Source organism: Nylanderia fulva, unplaced genomic scaffold, assembly GCF_048542155.1.
Source record: "Nylanderia fulva isolate GAGA-0341 unplaced genomic scaffold, ASM4854215v1 Scaffold28, whole genome shotgun sequence".
NCBI lineage: Eukaryota > Metazoa > Arthropoda > Insecta > Hymenoptera > Formicidae > Nylanderia > Nylanderia fulva.
Window position 1 is genome coordinate 260,477 of NW_028190347.1, and position 18,082 is coordinate 278,558.

The 18,082-nt window shown below is 38.0% G+C and overlaps 1 protein-coding gene across 2 annotated transcripts in view; it reads left to right on the top strand.

Annotated features, from left to right (window-relative positions):
- The window catches only part of LOC114939164 (uncharacterized), a 138,888-nt gene that overhangs the window by 45,748 nt on the left and 75,058 nt on the right, over positions 1–18,082 (top strand). For both annotated transcript variants that reach the window (XM_029313386.2, XM_029313385.2), the window contains exon 4: positions 5,442–5,497. The gene's annotated coding sequence lies outside the window, so the exon portion shown is untranslated. The remainder of the gene's footprint in view (positions 1–5,441; positions 5,498–18,082) is intronic.

Here is an 18,082-nt window from a genome sequence, read left to right on the forward strand (position 1 = left end):
CGGGACGAGCAAGTCGATCAACGGCGTCGCGAGACACGCGATATTTTCATTAGAATTACAATCTCTTGCGGTAATTATTTTGATGTTGCGACACTTGGTCTTGGAAAATTGAATGGGACGAAACCCGGAAAGATCCGAGGGAAATTGGTATCCAATTTTTTCGATGGTACATTAAACGTTAGAGAGAGAGAGACACTTGGCAAAATTATTAGAATGTCGGAAACTTTTTAGTCGTCGATTTGTATCAATAATTCGCACAGATGTGTTAATTCGCACGATGCGAACAAAAGTTGCGCGCTTCTCAACTCTATACACATGAAAGAGAAATAATCTTCGAGTAGAGTTTCTCGTTGCGCTATAGAGTGATAGCACTTATCGCAATAACTAGTTTTGCCGTCACGGAAAGGTTAAGGGTTAAAACTTTTATATATGTACGGAATGACTAGTCGGGGAAAAGGAAATTGAAAAATGGCATTGACCTCTGCGATATAATAATTGCATACCGCGTTTCCGTTTTTATAATTTCTTTTGTATTCAATATTTTATGCCAAATGGCAAACGACTTCTCGACAAATTCTGTTGTTTAATAACACCGACTTGCGAGTGTAAAAATATTGTCTTTGTCATATATGTACTATGATAAAGTTGTGAACTTTCTGAACTGCAGAACGTTGAACTTTCGATCGAACTTGTGCATATGAAAAAAGATATAGCGTACGCCTGATCAATCAGGTAGACACATAAGTCAAGAAAGTTAGTTGTCAGACTCTCTAGAGCGGTTATTCCATTTTTTATACGCTACATGTACGTACGTACATATAACGGGAAATTTATCGTCAATTGATCTACCTCATATAAAAGGGCAAGTAGGAAAAGCGTTCGTGATATTGGTCGACAATATCTTTTGAAATTGCGTTATTCTCATTGAATAATCGGCGAAAATAAATTTGAGGTGTGTTAGTATCTTTTGTTCAATCATTTTAATCGAGTGAAAATATCAGTTTATTATGTCTCTTGAAAAGTTATTCAAATTTTAAATATAATTGAGAGGGAGAGAACAATGTTATGCAAAAATATGATAATCGGCAAAATTTATTAAAATGTGAGTTACACGCATAATTGGGTCGATAAAGCGCGCGCAACTCTGAATTTTAAACTCCATTTGCGGAAAATTGCGCGACCGGGAGTGATTTAACCGATTTTTTCTCGCGTAATGCCGTCCAATCGACATGTCATTTCCAAAGTCGAATAAACTTTAACGCGACCGCTATATTCCGTCGGTGAACACATTTTCGCGATTGATCGACGCAAAACGCTCCCGCTCCGATTCGGGAAGCCAGTCGACACATTTCGACTTCTCCGTAGAGAATATTTCCGCCCTTTTTGATTTAACGGTATCTGTCATCAGCGACAGCTAGTACCTCCCTTTGTGAGCACACGCGACAATCAAAAAATTGGCAATCGTGGTTTGGAAAACTATCTCGCCGCATGTCGATCCTGCGACAGTTGGCGCAGCGGCAGGTTTACAATAAAAAACGACAGATGAAAATGATTATTTCCTGATGGTGTGTGTGTGTGTGTATGTGGATTCATGGTCCCGGCTCGTTCCGAGCCGATGTCGCGCTATCGCGGTCATAAATACATCCACGTGGCGGAAGATAGTCTTCTGCTGGGTCATTCGACTGATTCGACTTGGTGAAATAACGCGAGCGGGAGAGAATAATAGGACCGGAATAAAGAGGCGGATCGTCATTCCACAAAAGTGGAAAATTCCAGCATCATTATTGTGCGACATAACTTCCATAATATCGAGCATAAACACCGGCGCGTTAAGACCCCGACTATGCAACGCTAAGCTATATATTTGCGCGGCGAGAAGAGGAGAATAGGGCGTATCCTTAATTCCCGCGACTACGCAAACATTAGATGTCTCTTAAGTTTGTTGTTGTGCCGGGCGTCAAGTTGCACGGTTGCGTATACAAGTTATGTCTCGGGATCACGCACGACACGCACGTGGCAGAAAGAGAGAGAAGGGGAAAATTTGACATCCAATTGCGCGCGATGTAATATTCAGCTTGACGAGAGTTCGCTCGCAGCGAAGAGAGAGTCGAGCCGACCGGGTTCTCCTGAAAGCGAGGGAATTTGTAGTGTCGCACGCGGCATTTTTCCCTTCTTTTTCACGGTCGCCGCGGAGAAAGCGGAAGGATCTTCGTACCATACGTGTGCGCACACACACATGTACTCGTACATGCATATAGTACATGCACCGGAAGCAGAGGAGCAAACAATCCGCTAAGCCTGTCACTTACATTTTTCACATTTCAATTTAAAGCGCCGGTGTATGTCACGTGTCCGCTGAAATGGTCGAATTTTATCATTCAAAAAAAAAAAAAACCGTTTTCATTTCGTCTCTTTTTTCAGATGCAAAATGAAATCATAAATTTTTACCACGCGAGAAACTAAAGTCATTTGTTAATATATAAATATTGTTGAAAGTTAGAATTAAACATTGTAAGAAATTGAAAAAAAATGTGTGGTTTATAGATAGCTTATTTTCTCTAAAAAATATAAAATTCGGGTTATTTCATGCTTTTACTTACTATTATTTCATCTCGATATTTTTCAATTTCTTAATTTCCTTCAGAGCTATCTGTATACGCGCCACACCCGCTCCAGAAATTACAAACTTATTTCTCTCTCTCTCTCTCTCTCTTCTCCCGCATCTTTGCGGCGCATTACCGTAATTGCGTAGTTTTCAACGGGATTATTACTCTGCCCGAGTTTTCCTTCTCTTCCGGAAGTCCCCTACGATCGTTACGCGCGTAGGTACGCGTGACGGTTGTCGGACGGCAGACCGCAATAATAGCGGTCACACACCATCATAGATGCCGTTTCTCGATGGAGGCGGGGATTTGGTCGCAACGATAATCTCCTCTTCGCTATATCCAGGTGACCCAACACGTTTTCAATCGGTTCTCGATTTTATAAGAGCAATTGGAATCGATCCATTACGGGGATATATGCATTTGCCCGAACACCGTTATTGGCTGCATTAATATGCAATATTATCATTGATAATATATATGTGTGTGTGTGTGTGGGTGTGGCACGTAATATCACCGACTCTCGTAATTTCTCGTAATCATTTATACATCTGATTATATTGTGATCATTTACATATTAATTATAATTAATAATTGTGATTAATTATTAACGTAGTGTTTAGGAATTGGAAGTAAAATAATGAATGTTCTATGTTGACAAGTATATATTATATATAAAGTATTGATAAAATAAATTGTTGTATATGTAAAGTAAAATATACGTATGTAATACGTACTACGTATTTTCAGGATTATATTTTGGGAAAATTCAAATTAATGTGAGATTGAATATTTGTGTGGCTAAATAATATTTTACATTGTGACTAATATACAACAGTAAAGATTTATACTATCGACGTGAAAAGGCACAATTTTGAGATTAAAAATAAAGTTTTCATGACGTAGAAATTTATTTACACGCGTTATTTTGATATAATTCTAAATAATTTCAGATAATTTCAGAGAGATTTTAATTAAAAAATACACATTTTATGCGATATATAATATTATAAAATTAAATGTACCATTTTGGTGTTTATTCGAACTTTTCCATTTAAAATGGAAACTTTCAGTCGAGCCAACTCATAAAATAATATTGATTGTTGTAAAATAAAGCCGCTTTTAATCATCGTTTTACATCCCCCTCTTATTCTGATTATTTACGCGGAGAAGAATAAATATTTTGCATTACGTTTTACATTTTATACAGCTTCATTCATCTCGTATGAATATTATTTATTTAGCGAATTTTGCGGTAGAGACGCGAACACTTCGCGTGCCTTTTTTATTTTATTTTATAACAACCGTGAATAATTCATAGGTCCGAAGTGCAGCGGTGAGATTATTCCTTTTTTCTTTCATTCCGTGTATACTACATAGTTTCGAGTGGAATTTTAAGCGGCTTTTGCACGACGAAACTACGGATTTTCATACCGAGACACCACCATCCGATCTTAGAACGACCCATTGTCGATCTTGGAGCAGCAAGGCAAACCACGATCGGTGTCAAGGATTTCCACGGAAAACCGATTGTCCCGGCTAAGCTTAACCGACGTGGAAAAAGTGCCGACACAGTTTCTTTTCCCGCCAACACTCTGACGCCTTGTATCGCATCGTATACGAAACGACGACGTCGTAGAGATTTCGCGCTGCGAGACAAGAAAAATCTTTGTTAAAGAAAGCCGACCTTCGAGCACGAACAATCTCGCGGAATTTGCATGATCGTATACGTCTCTCGACGAGAGCCTTGAAAATTAGGCCGAAATTTATACGCGTCTTGTTCCTTCGGTTTTTTTTTTTTAGCGTGACGGAACAAAAAAGAAAGAATGTAATAGCGTTCGCCTAACTCTCTAATCTGCACGCGATGAGACGAAGGGGGAAAAACGACGGCGTAACTAAACGGTTCGGCGCATGTTTAACATTTAACTCCTACAGAATCTGCGGATACTCCTTTTAAACACTTTCACCTTTCATATCGCAGATTTATATCTCTCGACATATTAGCAATTAATAACACCATCCAGCATATCGCATTAACATTAAACGCTACCGAGCTGAAAGAAAAATAATTCGGCCGTTAAATCGCATCTTCTTTCCTTTCTTTTTCACGTATAAAAATACACACGTGTGTTTCTTTCTCGCAAAGTTACGTATATAATTTTGATTTGAATGAAAAATTGGACCTAGTAAATATTCATGAATGTTAAACGCGTCGATGGTAAAAAATACAGCTTACTTTGCATTCTTCTGCCCCCACGTAATTATTGCGCCATCAGAAGGACGCGAAAAGTTGAGATCGGCCCGGGAAGAAACGTTGCACGCAACGCGAACACATTCGTAGGAATCGGCGCTACGTCATTACACGGGTTCCACCTACTGACAGATTGCTTGCGTAGCCGGCACGAGCACCTGCTGTTCCATTTTTCCCGCCAATTCGCGCCGGGAACTATCATTTTCTTAACGATACCGAACGGTAATGTCGGAAATGGTATAGGGATGGATGACCTTCCGTTGAACGTTCCATATTTCGAAAATGATGCGAGCTGATGCTCGATCCATGAGACCCGATGATGCTTTGCCCTATGATATTATCGGCTGTAAGAGCGGGGTACGTTGCAAGAAGTAGATAGAATAGATAGTCAAATGGCAGATGTGGGAAAGGATATCGGTTTTTAGCATCCATTAGGATAACGTTCCGTTTCGAGCTAAGCGCTTATTTCGCGTATATATCGAAGAATCTTGGCAATTTTCTTATTATTGAATTCGATTGACGGGATTATATATATATAAAAGTATTTTTTGTTTTTTCTAACATTTGCAATGTTTTGTGTGTTTCAGTGATCTTCCTGCGTTGATTGGAATACTCACATGGCATTCAACCTTCTGCTGCATCGGTTCGTACTAATTTTTTAATTTTCTATTTTTTGATACAAGTCATTTCGACGATATTAATATCGAGGATATTAAAGAGAATATTGCAATAGTAAACAAAAATAAATATAACAAGAATTATTTATACAAGGTTTTTCGACGGATTTTTATTAATATAAAGAGTAAATGATATAATAAAGTAAAATAAAGCATTAAATAAATACAACCCATATTAATTATGAAATACAATCGTTTTTTTAGATATGTTACTGAAATAAAATAATATTAAAAAGTAATATTTTGTGTAATCGAGAGAACACTTGGAAATTACAATATTCTCAAATTCTCAATTAATGCCGTCGATTTATTTGTATCAATTAAAATCTATCTGCAATGAATCGAATTGACATATAACTTAATTCTCTATCCTCGATTATCGTCCCACTGTTACACAAGCCCTACAAAATTATATATCATATTAAAGTAACGCAGAAGCGAATTAGAAGACACTAGAAGTAGCGAAATCAAGATATTTCAATATCAAGCCTTAACATCGATGTTCTGACTTAGTGGGCGATAACCAGCGATCGTTCCCGGTGTTAAGCATCGATAGTCAACTTATACGCGCTCTCTCCCTTTCATTCTATCGGATATCTCCCGCGAGATAGCCGCAAGCTTCTCTCGGCGTGGTTCGATTCCCCCCTAAATAATAATGTCTAGACGTCTTTACGTCTCGTCTTCTCGCACGATGAATAGCTGTCGTGGTGAGAACAAAATTGGTCATTTACGATAAGCCTTGGGCTTTTCTTCACTTTTATCTTCTCTGGGCTCGTACATATCAAGTTGGCTTTTTATTCCGGAAATTTATACATAATTAAGAGGTCTTATTTAATAGTTTAAGCAAATATAGTTCTGGTCTTTTAAAGCGACAAAAATGTCTTGACAATCTGAGATGCCATAACTTTTATACAGCGTCTCAAAAGACATGTCGATAATCAAATATGAAGACGGAATATCGAAGACGCAAATCTGATGTATCTGTTTTCTCTATAAATATATACACGCATAAGAACGTAACAGAGATCCTACATTTATAATGTAATCGTGGAAAAAATATTTTGACATTGCTGACGCGATGCTTTCATACAAGCGCTTCATTTCACGTTCGCTTTGTCAGCTAACATGTTTCGGATAATTATATTATTTAATTAATATTTATCTTGCTTCAGTGAATCATTGCAAATTATTATTATACAATAATAATGAAAATAATTTTAACGTATTTAAAATCTAAAAATATTCATCTCATTTATTTAATTAATTAAATTGATCAAAAAAATATTTTTCTTTCTCATATTTTAATCCGTTCTATTTCTGCAGTCTTTTCCCAGTCTTTGATAAAAAAAGTGCAAGAGAATACTTTCACGTAATTAGAAAAAAAAAAATACTTTTCTCACGTTAGATCGAGCGGATTTCAGGACGCGAATTACCGGGCGCGTCGTTAGCACGCACATCCGTAAATAACGTTGGGGGAGTTTGCAAACTGGCTGTGTAAGAAGTTGAAAAGTGCGCTTGACAAAGTATTATCGTTCGGTTCGAGAAGTCCTGCAAGAAGAGGTAGGTAGCGTAGCAGCATAGCCGATCATCGTCGTCATAGTTATATCAGTAGCTGAGAGGCGACGCGACGCGGCGCTTTTTTGCTCTCGCGCGAGCATTTTGCATACTTAAAAAGTTTGAACTTCGCTTTATAACGAGCTTAGAGCCCGCGCACGGTTAACAAGCAATGATTTACCGCGTTTCCTCGCCATATGGCACGTACCCGGGCCCGCACGCATACAACAACGCATATATACACGAGACATGCGTGCATAAACCGACCGGACCGAGTGAATAAATCACTGCCGTCCGTGCCGTGCGGCTCTAATATAATCGTGCCTAATAAAGTTGGCAGCCACTAAATTTTCTTAACTCGTTCGGTCCCCCTATCCCTCCCTCTCGATCAGTCCCGGCCGAAACGATTTAACAACATAATCTGTCTCCAAGAGGATTGTCTGTTGCGATAAGACGCGAAGCAAGTGTCATCGTCCGATCTCGTCTCGCTCTTAAACTCTCTCGGGAGATTCCGAGAGAGAGAGAGAGATATCGAGGAGCGGAGGCAAAACTGTTGCTCGTTTGGATGCGAGGCGCTGTAGCGAAAAAATAATGATTCTGAGACTCATTAGACAGCAAAATGAGAGACGAGCATAAGGTGGACGGGAATAAAAATCGCACGCATCGATCGAGACTAATTAATTAGAGGAAATCAAGCTGAACGTTTAAAACGATAAATAGAACAAATAAATTGTAAAAGACATTTTCTAGGAATAATATCTAAGTATATATAGTTATTAAATTTAAATTTAATTTTTTTCATGGTTTATGATTTTCAACAAATAATTCGATATCAGTTTATATCAATGTAAAATACAGTTTGCATTTTTTCTCTCAGTGTCGTGATATTTTTGAAGAAAGACATCGAAACAAAATTCACGAGAACTAACGTCATATGTCCATCTATCATTCAATTTCTGGGTTCTTTTCCAGTTCGGACGGGTTTCATTTTGCATGCTCTTTTCTTTCCTCTTTGTCAAAGAAGGAGCGAAAATGGGTCTGTGTGCCGAAAAGGGACGGGCACATAGACCCATTTTTGCTCTTTCTTACTCCCCTTTGTACCAATATTCTATGTTTCAGTTTCCATAGAAACCTTTCAAAATTACCGTAACCGATGTGATATTTCACGTCGTCGTCTCTGGACCACTATAGAAATTGACCTAGTAACCGTTCGTCGTGAAAGATTCACGATTTTTTTTTCATTTAGGGCGTTTTACTAACACCGTGTATAATTGTTACGCGAAACGATAACTGAAAAACTACTGGGTGGTACAGAGAAATGCCGAGATTCATCGGCATGTGCGGAAATTCGAGACATCCTATTCGGAATTCATACTCGTTCGTTCGTTCGTCCGGCATCTAACTCGGTCGTATCTATTTACGGGGGAGATTTACGCCGTACTATCGATCCCGCCTTCTCCCTACTCGCGTATATTGTCGGTGCATTAACGCTCAAGTTGCTGATGAAGAATGCAACAGTGGATTGACCCGTGAGCTCCTTTCCTTCCGCTTGGCAACCTCCGCGTACAGCCATATGATTACGTTTCCCGTCAATTTTTATCAATCAGCGAAATTCCACCCATCGTTTTCCGCAGCCAGAGAATCGAATATTATTCAAATAAATATTTAAGGCGTTACTATTTTTCAATAAAATTCTTTTAATTTTTTCACATATTTTATATCTTGTATTTTAAAATCATTTTAAATTTGCATATTGATCTTTAGTTTTTTCATATTGATCTTCTTCGTAGCTCTTTTCCAAACGTCAAATGTCAACTTTACATTACAGGATGCTCCTGCAACGTTTTGCTCTCGACTTTGACGTCGTGAAATAACATTAATCGAATTTACTAATTATTCACAATATTCGCTGTCACTTGAAAACCAAGAAACTTCCGTAAAGAACTCTCGGAGATTCGAAGTCTTGATTTGCGCTTTACGTTTACCTTATACGAGAACTTGCGGCAAATCTTGAATTTTGACATTTCATACACCTCAATCTCTAATATAATTTCTAATTAATTTTCATTTCATAATTGGTTGTCAATTCAATTTGATTTGATGTAGAAAACGATACAATAAATGGAAAACTTATATAATATATAATCGGAAAGATTTCGAAACTTATTTTTTTGTTCGAGAAAAGAAATAAAATAAAAATAAAAGGAATTGTGTCACTGCACAATTTCCGTCGTTTGTCGCCTGTCGATTTGTCCCGCTTTATAAAATCGACACATTCTGATCTCGCGGCTATCTTTTCCAGCTCTGCAAATTTGCCGGGAGAACCGCGTACCATACGATTCGCGATATCAAACGAAATAGTCGGGAAGGGATTTTCTAGGCGTCGACGTGAAATATACGACTTGTACGGGCGGAAATGTATGGGGGTTTCGTATACCCTCTTGATTCAGACACGATGATTCTTGCATTTCATTTTGCAGCGACGCGAAAATCGCGCGTATTGGCAGCCCGAAAGATTTATGGAGCCCGAAGCCGTGGGCGGCCGATATCGATAAATTATTGGGATTGTATTTGGCATTGGCGTAAACGTAAATAGATTAGTAAATTACCGCGATCGTTCCGGGTAATGATTACAGCGGTTTGGCAACATTTTAGCATCTCGCAACGGAATTGGCAATTAATTCAACTCCGCCGTCTAACGACGATCAAAGATCGAGCTTCGCATTCCTCGCTCTCCGCGTTCTTACAAGCCCCGACGTAATTTTCAATACGCGAAGAATACGAATAATTGCATTCGGCCTTTGATGCCTTTTTCGTTCGATATCCGGGAAGGATCGATCTGAAAGTATAATTTATGGAAAGTTCGAGCCGCGCGCGCGACCGATAAATTCCTGAAAAATGTTCGTACCTATCTACCTCCTCGTTTCTGTCTCTCGTAAGGATTCCCTTGCTTCTTCTCGCGCGCAATCCCTACATTCTTACACGTATTTTCAACGATTTCCGCGCCGCTTCTTCTCCAGCTGCAATTTGTGACGTCCGCGTCGAATTTGACGAATGTCTCGCGCACGAGAGAGTGAACGTCCGATATCTCGCGAAATCGAAGAAAAAAAATCTTTCTTTCTCTCTCACCGTTCCTCTTTCCTTATATATTCGCTTATGAAAACAACCGTCTCGCTTCACTTGCGGCCACTTAATTTCTCTCGTTAATTTTGCACTACGATGTAATGCTTCTCCACGAGCGTAATCGCGTAACTCGCGTACACCACCGCATTCTTTCTCTCTCTTTCTCTCCCATCGGGGAGCAATCTTCCCGCGAGCATCGAAGCGTGCGATTACGTTTCACTCCGTTCTTCGCGTATTCCGCATAGCGCAGAGGTGCGTTTATGCTGCGCGGGCGAGAGAGCAGACCCCGTGTGAACGAACTCGGTGTGAACGGAATTTTGAAATTGTGTATTCAAGAGTGACCGTACCTCCATCCGGCATAAATCCATCGGATTCATAGGATTCCAATGCGGATTGAACAATTCAAGTTTTGACATTTTACTACCCCGGTATTACTGCATCGGTAATATTCATTTAGCGATGTGCAACATGTGTACAGAGCGTTTCAAATATTTTACATATTTCTCGCGTATATGCCTTGTAATAGAAAGAAATGTCTCGTGTATACGACAGAAAGATAGAACAAATATATATAAATTGGTAAATATTTGAGTGATAAGTTGTTAACGCGAGAGGAAGAGGACAGTAATTTTTTATCGCAATTCGAGTTTAGTAGGAATAATTATTTAACTTTCAAACATTCAGCGTTGTTAAATTTTTATCTGTCGTAAAACTATAAAAGAAAAAGTATATCAAACATAATTAAATATACGAGATAGAAACAGTGATGGGAGATATTACAATTCGCTGGAATTAATCAAGAAGCGCGAGACATAAAATTTAATATTAAATTCAACTTTCCCACGACGTCAGATTTGTATTGACAAAGCTAATCAATATTTGAAATTCGAAGATTGCATAAAATTATCTTCCTTTTCTTATAATATAATGAGAAGAAATCTTTAAACCCAATTTTCATCTCCATCATCTTACAAATTATTCCAAACTAAACTTTCCAATTTAAAACGTTTAAAAATTTGAAGCTCGACAAATTTTAGACACGTGCGACGCACTCCACATTCTAAATTAGAATGAATCAAGTAGATCAACAATCCCCAATAATATCTATTTAAAATGTGAAACTTCGCTTAAAGCGTGTCTTACAAAATTACCAGCTTAATCCACTCTCGAGTCATCGGGTGCTCCAAGTTGCCCTAAAATTTTTATGCTGTAGGTAGTTGCGTCGACGTGTAGTCACGGCATCGTTCAATACCTTTGAGAGATCCTTCCGGAGATGAGATAGTCACGATCCGTCATGAAATTTAAAGAAGCTCCGACGGAGGAGAAGCAAGGAATATAAGGGAATCGAGCTCCGGAAAGTTTCTCATTGACGAATCGCGCCGCCGAGCGTAATCGCAAACGGTAGTTTACCCGCGCTGACAATTGATTAGACTCGGGATAATACAGAGCTCGGGCATCGAGAGGAAAAGAGAAAGAGAAGAGGGATTCTATTCCGATCGCTACGACTCGACTGTGCCGCGCATATAATTACGTTTTCTCTCATCCCGCATCAATTCGACGTAGTGCCACTTCGTCGTAATTCGTTTCCTACTTTCCGTCCTCCTTGCGAATGCCTCCTTCAGCTCGCGTGTTCTTATTCCTTTTCTCTTCTTTCTCGCTCTCTCACTCGGCCACCAGACCAATCACCCCAACAGAAAAAGAGATAGGGAAGAGAGAGAGAGAGAGATAGAAGTGTACTATGCATTTTATCGCGACTGCAAAATTTAATGAAGTCACAGAGAAAGGGAAAAAAAGCTCGTATCAGCATCGAACGTAATTTAAAGAGGGGCCAGTCTACGCCTGCTTTGTGCATCCACCGTACGTAATTCTTTATTAAATATTTCCGCCTATATCTCGCGGATCTGCACTCGGCGAAACACGGTTTGGGCTTGACATTTTATTCTTTCGAGAACGATATTACTTGTTTGTCTCTTCGTGGTATATAGTTTCCAAAAATTTTACATCAGTAGTTTTATGTAAGTAGTGCCGTGGGAGCGATTATACTTTATAGCTTATTGCAAAATCGATAGTGTGCTCTCTCGTCGAGCAAGAACCTATTTTCCCGGCTTACAACTTCAAGGAACGGTTTCGTGCATTATTTTTGAAATATTGCGCATCCACATTTTCGCATTAGTAATACGGATTTAGTACGTCGAGCACTATTGTGTGATATACCATTATATCATTACTATTATATCATTGTGTACCATTGTACAAATTTGTGAATACAGAGAATAAAAATACTCGAGATCTTTCTGCTCTCTCTTTCGTCAGGGTTTGATTCCATATCGCTATCGCAGCTTTAACGGCAAGTGAAAATAACTAAAGGAACGATTTCCGCGCTTTTTAATGCAACCGTGGGGGTTTCACGTGAGGAGATATATCGCTTCAAACGAAACGATTTGATTCGTTTCTCGCAGATTCAAAGGCAAAAATATCGAGAATTTCTGAACTTTGACGTGACTTGCTCATAAGACGCGAATCGCTCGCTCATGCGAGAATCATCGCCCCTTTTGCTTTTGATAAAGCCCCGGATTTTTAATACCCGCCGCCACCCACATTCATCCACCTGCTCCCATATGAAAACGGAACGAGCGCGAAGATCACTTGACACTAATCACGATACGTGACCGTCAAAGGCTGCGGTGGATTCTCGAGTGGACCATTCAGTCGCAAAGGGAAAAAAGAGGAAGAAAAAAAAAATACAATCAAAGAGAGCAATTAAAAATCAACGAGAATCTCTCTCTCTCTTCGCATCTTCATTTTTTTCTCCTCTTTTTCCCTTTCTATTTCTGCCTCTCTCTCTCTATTACTATCTGTCTGTCCATCTACCTATCTACCTGTCCATCTCTATCTCTCTCTCCTTACCGTCTGCCCTTTCGTTGGCCTTTCGGACCTTTGCATCGTTCCTCAATCAAGGTACCCCAGGCACGCACACAAGTGCGCGGATACGAGAATATATATATGTATGTGTGTGTGTGAACGTGTGTTCATGTGTGTACACAACCGGAGTCCGGGATCCTTCCCTTGTTAGAAGTCATTTCAAACATTTGCTATATCATGATCGTTCGCTCGGTGCTCGACCGGTGCGAGAGCTTTTCTTGCTCGCGGTTCCCCGAGAAAAGACGTCCGGTCGTCGTCGGAACGCGACTTCGATAGTCCCTCGACACGAATTAAAGACCCATTCGCGGTGCTATACGCCAAGGCTTCTTCTTCTTGCTCCTCGTCGTTTCTACGTATGCGGTATGCATCGCGATGAACTAACGAGCGTCTCTCTCGAGTCGTTTGGAAATACGACGAATCATTTGAAATATTAGTCATAGATAGGAATTCTAAGAAAATTTCAAACGCGATCGTATTTGACATTTTTGAGATAAGAACACGTGATATATAGCATACGAATTAAATTGATATTAAAATTATATTTTTCAGATAACTTATTCACACTTATAACAGATTGCATTATATTTAGATTTTTTCTCGCTGCATTTTTTAGCGTTAAATGTATTTTAAAGTTTTTAAATCGTGTGAAATCAATTGAGCGATATGACATTTATTAAAATATTTACGGATCACAATTTTCGCTTAACGGAACTTTCACGCTAAATCTTATTCTCGCTTACAATTACGATACATTTATATCATGTCCGATCAAGACGGTAATAAATTTACTCGGATACACGTAACGGTGAAATCTTGCGCTTGACAGCTGTCAAACGCCTACTTGATTTATTCGATTAATATTATAATTAATTTTAATAAGAAAATTAATATAATCGATTTCTTCTTCTAATTAATAGCTTTATAGAAAACTTGAAGTACCTCCGGATTAAAGCGAAACCTTTCAAGATTCCGATCTTTTTAGATTTGTTTCAATATGCATCCTTTCAGAAAGATTTTCAAGATTCTCAAGAGAATTCCTGTCTTTCAGTAATACTCAAAGCAATAACTCTAAACGCCGTAGCCACTAAATCCCTTGAGGAAGAAAATAGAGTTACTACTAGATATATACGTTAATATTCAGATGATTTTTTTCTATGGATGCTCGATGTATTTTCCAGATTATCCGGCTTCTCCCGTCCTCTCTCTCTCTCTCTCTCTCGTTCGCTCTTTCGGTCTCTTCTTGAATATAAAAGAGACCTACAGGTGAAAGTGCAGATACCCACCGCGCCGACTTAGTCATCCTAAACGTGTCGTCGAGCCCTCGAGTAGGTAGAACAATGCCAGGCTCCCCATACGTCACTCTCTTGTCTCCTTGACGCTGTATCTCGGAATAAAACGCGCTAGATGCTCCACGTTAAGAAGAGCGATTAACGTTGTTTGCTCTTTCGTCGCTATTTATTCATTATTTTAAAATAAAACCTATTAAAATTAATTGCGACGTTAATAATGAAATAATTTTGTACAGGGTGTCCCAGAACTGGCGGAAAAGTTTTTACTGGCAGATTCCTGATATCATTCGGAGACGATTTTTCCTCAGCGAAAATGTTGCACACCAATCATTTTCGAAAATAAAGGCTTTTTTGGAAATTATATAAGCTTTGTGGAAATAAAATATTCTCCAGTTAATTTTAGGTGTTTTAGTAGAATTTTAATATAAGGTTTACAACCTGGTTGTTAGTTATAAAGATACATAATAACAAAAATTAAAAACATGCTAAAAATGATGGCCTCTCTCAACATTTTTTCACTAAAGAAAAATCGTCTCCAAATGATACCAGGAATCTGCCATTAAAAACTTTTCCGCCAGTTCTGGGACATCCTGTATAATTTTTTTTGAAAGAGAAATTGTGTGAATTGCGATAAACAATTACAATCGCGAAATATTTTCTGTTTTCGAAAATATTTTTTGTTCGTAAATTATACTCGATCTGTATCATTATTTTTAGATTTATATACATTTTTCTGCCTTAGACTTTTTAACAATGCAATTTTACTTGATTAAAAGTAAAAAGATTATTTTTAAGCTGAAAGATCATTTCTGAGATTAAAGGAATTAAGATTTAAGTTAAAAGGTTATCTTGTTAAGTCTTTTGTTAATACTCAGATTTATTTTACTTAATAGTATTCAACTTCCCTCTCTCTCTCTTTCTCTTTATGTATGTGCGTGTTCGTAGACGAACACGATAGAGAATCCTCTCGGGATTCGCAAAGAGACTCACGAAGAGCCGAGGAGCTAATCGCGTATCTATCTCGTTCCTCGTCGCGTCATGTTGAGACGACAAACACCCCACGTAATTTATCGCACCGTTTACATAATCGAAGAAGCCGTTGTTGAGCGAAACATATACATTCACAGCAGGATGCACACTGTGCGGTTTCAGACTGCATTCTACGAAAGCGAGAAGGAGAGCGAGAGAAAAAGAGGAATCATTTTTTATAAAGAATTATTTTTGTAGGAATAAAATATCTCATTTCTATCTTTTAAAAAAGAGTCCACGCAGATGAATTATTCAACTATCCACATGGATAAGCATACGTGTATCTCCTCTACTATTCGACAAATATAACAACTGTATATTATAATGTTTTATAATCGTAACGAAATATATATTAAAATATATATTGCCATAGTAATAACGGGAGAAATAATATTTTCAAAAATTGAGATAAATGTGTACGTATAAACATGATATTTCATAAAAATTTTTAATTACGTTCGAAAAAAATTTAGAGAATTCTTTCTTAAAGGAATTTCCACCGGAGTTTTGCAATTACCTAGTTTGAAATTTTCAAGTTACGTGACCTTTAAATTTTCGCAAAGGAAAAGTCAATTAAAAGTCAAAGTCATCAAAGGATATAAAATCGCGTATTGTGATAGTAACTACATACTTTTATCCTGTATACACGAAAGGCAGTTAAAAGTATTGAACAAACAGCTTGATTGTCAAACAACGTTTCGCAAAGGCTCTTCGTTAATGAATCCAACAACAAGCGAGCCGTCATATAATTGCTACGCTGCTGAGGTAACGGAGTATGATCGATTCAATAATGTAGGGTGTGCTGTCTTCAACTTCAAAGGCTAATTAATTTCCGAGATGATGATAAACATTACATTAACCACCTTCGCAGTCATGAAGAAAACGCGCAATACACGTATATTCATATAACGCATGAGTAATGAGACAGTTTGTGACAAAGATACAAAAAAATAAACGTTTATTTCACAAACGTTGCAACTTGTTCTACGGATTGATTTATGTACGGATTTTCGGCGAGCTCATTGGACACTTGCCGGGGATTCCTATAAATTATATGGACTAAATGTTCGATACGAGGATATTAATCATAATTTCCTATCTCCTCTGTAATATGCAAATGAACTTGATTTCGCTTTTTCTCAAAAATAAATAATAGATAATCCTCTCGTGCATTCTCTTTTTCCATTCTGTATTCATAATTCGAAAATATAGAGAGGCAGGATTTTTTTTCTCGACTTTTTTTTATCTGAAACCAATTTGCACGTACATTTCGTTTTGCACATTTCGTTTATACAAAATTATATAATAGCGTACAAAAAAAAATTTAATTCTTAATTAACTCGGAAGAATCTCGCAGCAACGCGTCGCATAATTGGAGCCAATATTCTTCGAACAGCGAGACCGACTCGAAAAATACTCGGGAATATTACTATTGTGCCAGAGGAAGAAAGAAGAGGGAACTTATACGTATAATGAACGCGCAATTTCGAAACGTTAATAAATGGACGGCGGTGTAAATATTGGGTTAAAGTCGGCAGAGTTTCGAATTCGATTTCTCGAATCTATATCGCGCTACGCGGATTGCGTTTAAAATTGATAGCTCGATCAACGCGACGCCGCCTTCTACAATTGAATCTTCTGATAAATTTCCCATCTATTTCGACGCAACTTGAACGGCACCCAACACCTCCGCAGCCACCAGCAGCGCGCCAGAACGCTCGAGTCAAATAATTTCTCGAATTGTAATGTCGTCGATAAATCAATCGCTGTTCCCGCCCGCGACGCAATTGTCTTTGACAATTGTATTCGCGACTACAATGCCGCGTTAGCACGCGCGAACTGTTGCACGTCAATTTGCGAGAGTTTTACTTGTCAGAGCAACAATTCTTCACCCCACTCGATGGTACAGCCTGGAAGGGAAGCCATTTTTTAGCACTCGTATTAACTTTTACCTTCTCATGCTGTTGTTTTTAACCTTCCATCTCACATTGAAGTCTTAAACTTGCTTCACGTAACAACTTTGGCGAAGCAACCGAAGGAGAAACAAAACGAGATAGACCGCGCAAAGAATGATGCCGTGAGCAAAAATACAACTTTCGACCGACAGTTTAAATTTCTTCATTGAAATATATAGTTGAAAGTAATATTAGTGTGTAAGAATTATTCTTAAAATATATATCAAGATGTCTAGCGGTCAGGAAAATCTGGAAAACCGGGCATTGTCAAGGAATTTTATAAATCTAGAATTGTCAGTGAGAAAGTCAGGAAATTTTACTATTTATCTGGATTTTTCACACTATTCTACATCTGTCTCAATAATTTGAAATTTTTTATTAAATAAATATAAACTTTTCCTTGACTCTCAGAACGCTAATTTTCTGTGTTGTTAAAAATCAGTTCATTTACAGCGTGTTCGTTAATTTATATTTTCATCGTCGTGTTATTTTATTTCAATGTATTTGATAGATGCAAAACTAAAAAATTTGATATATAATAATATAAATAAAAAAGATGATTATTTAAATAGTTTATAGTGACATGTTTGTTTCGACTATCGTACATAATGCAGATTGTAAAATTGATTTAAATTTTAATTTTTTTAACTTTCGAATCTTTTCATTGTTGACAAAAATA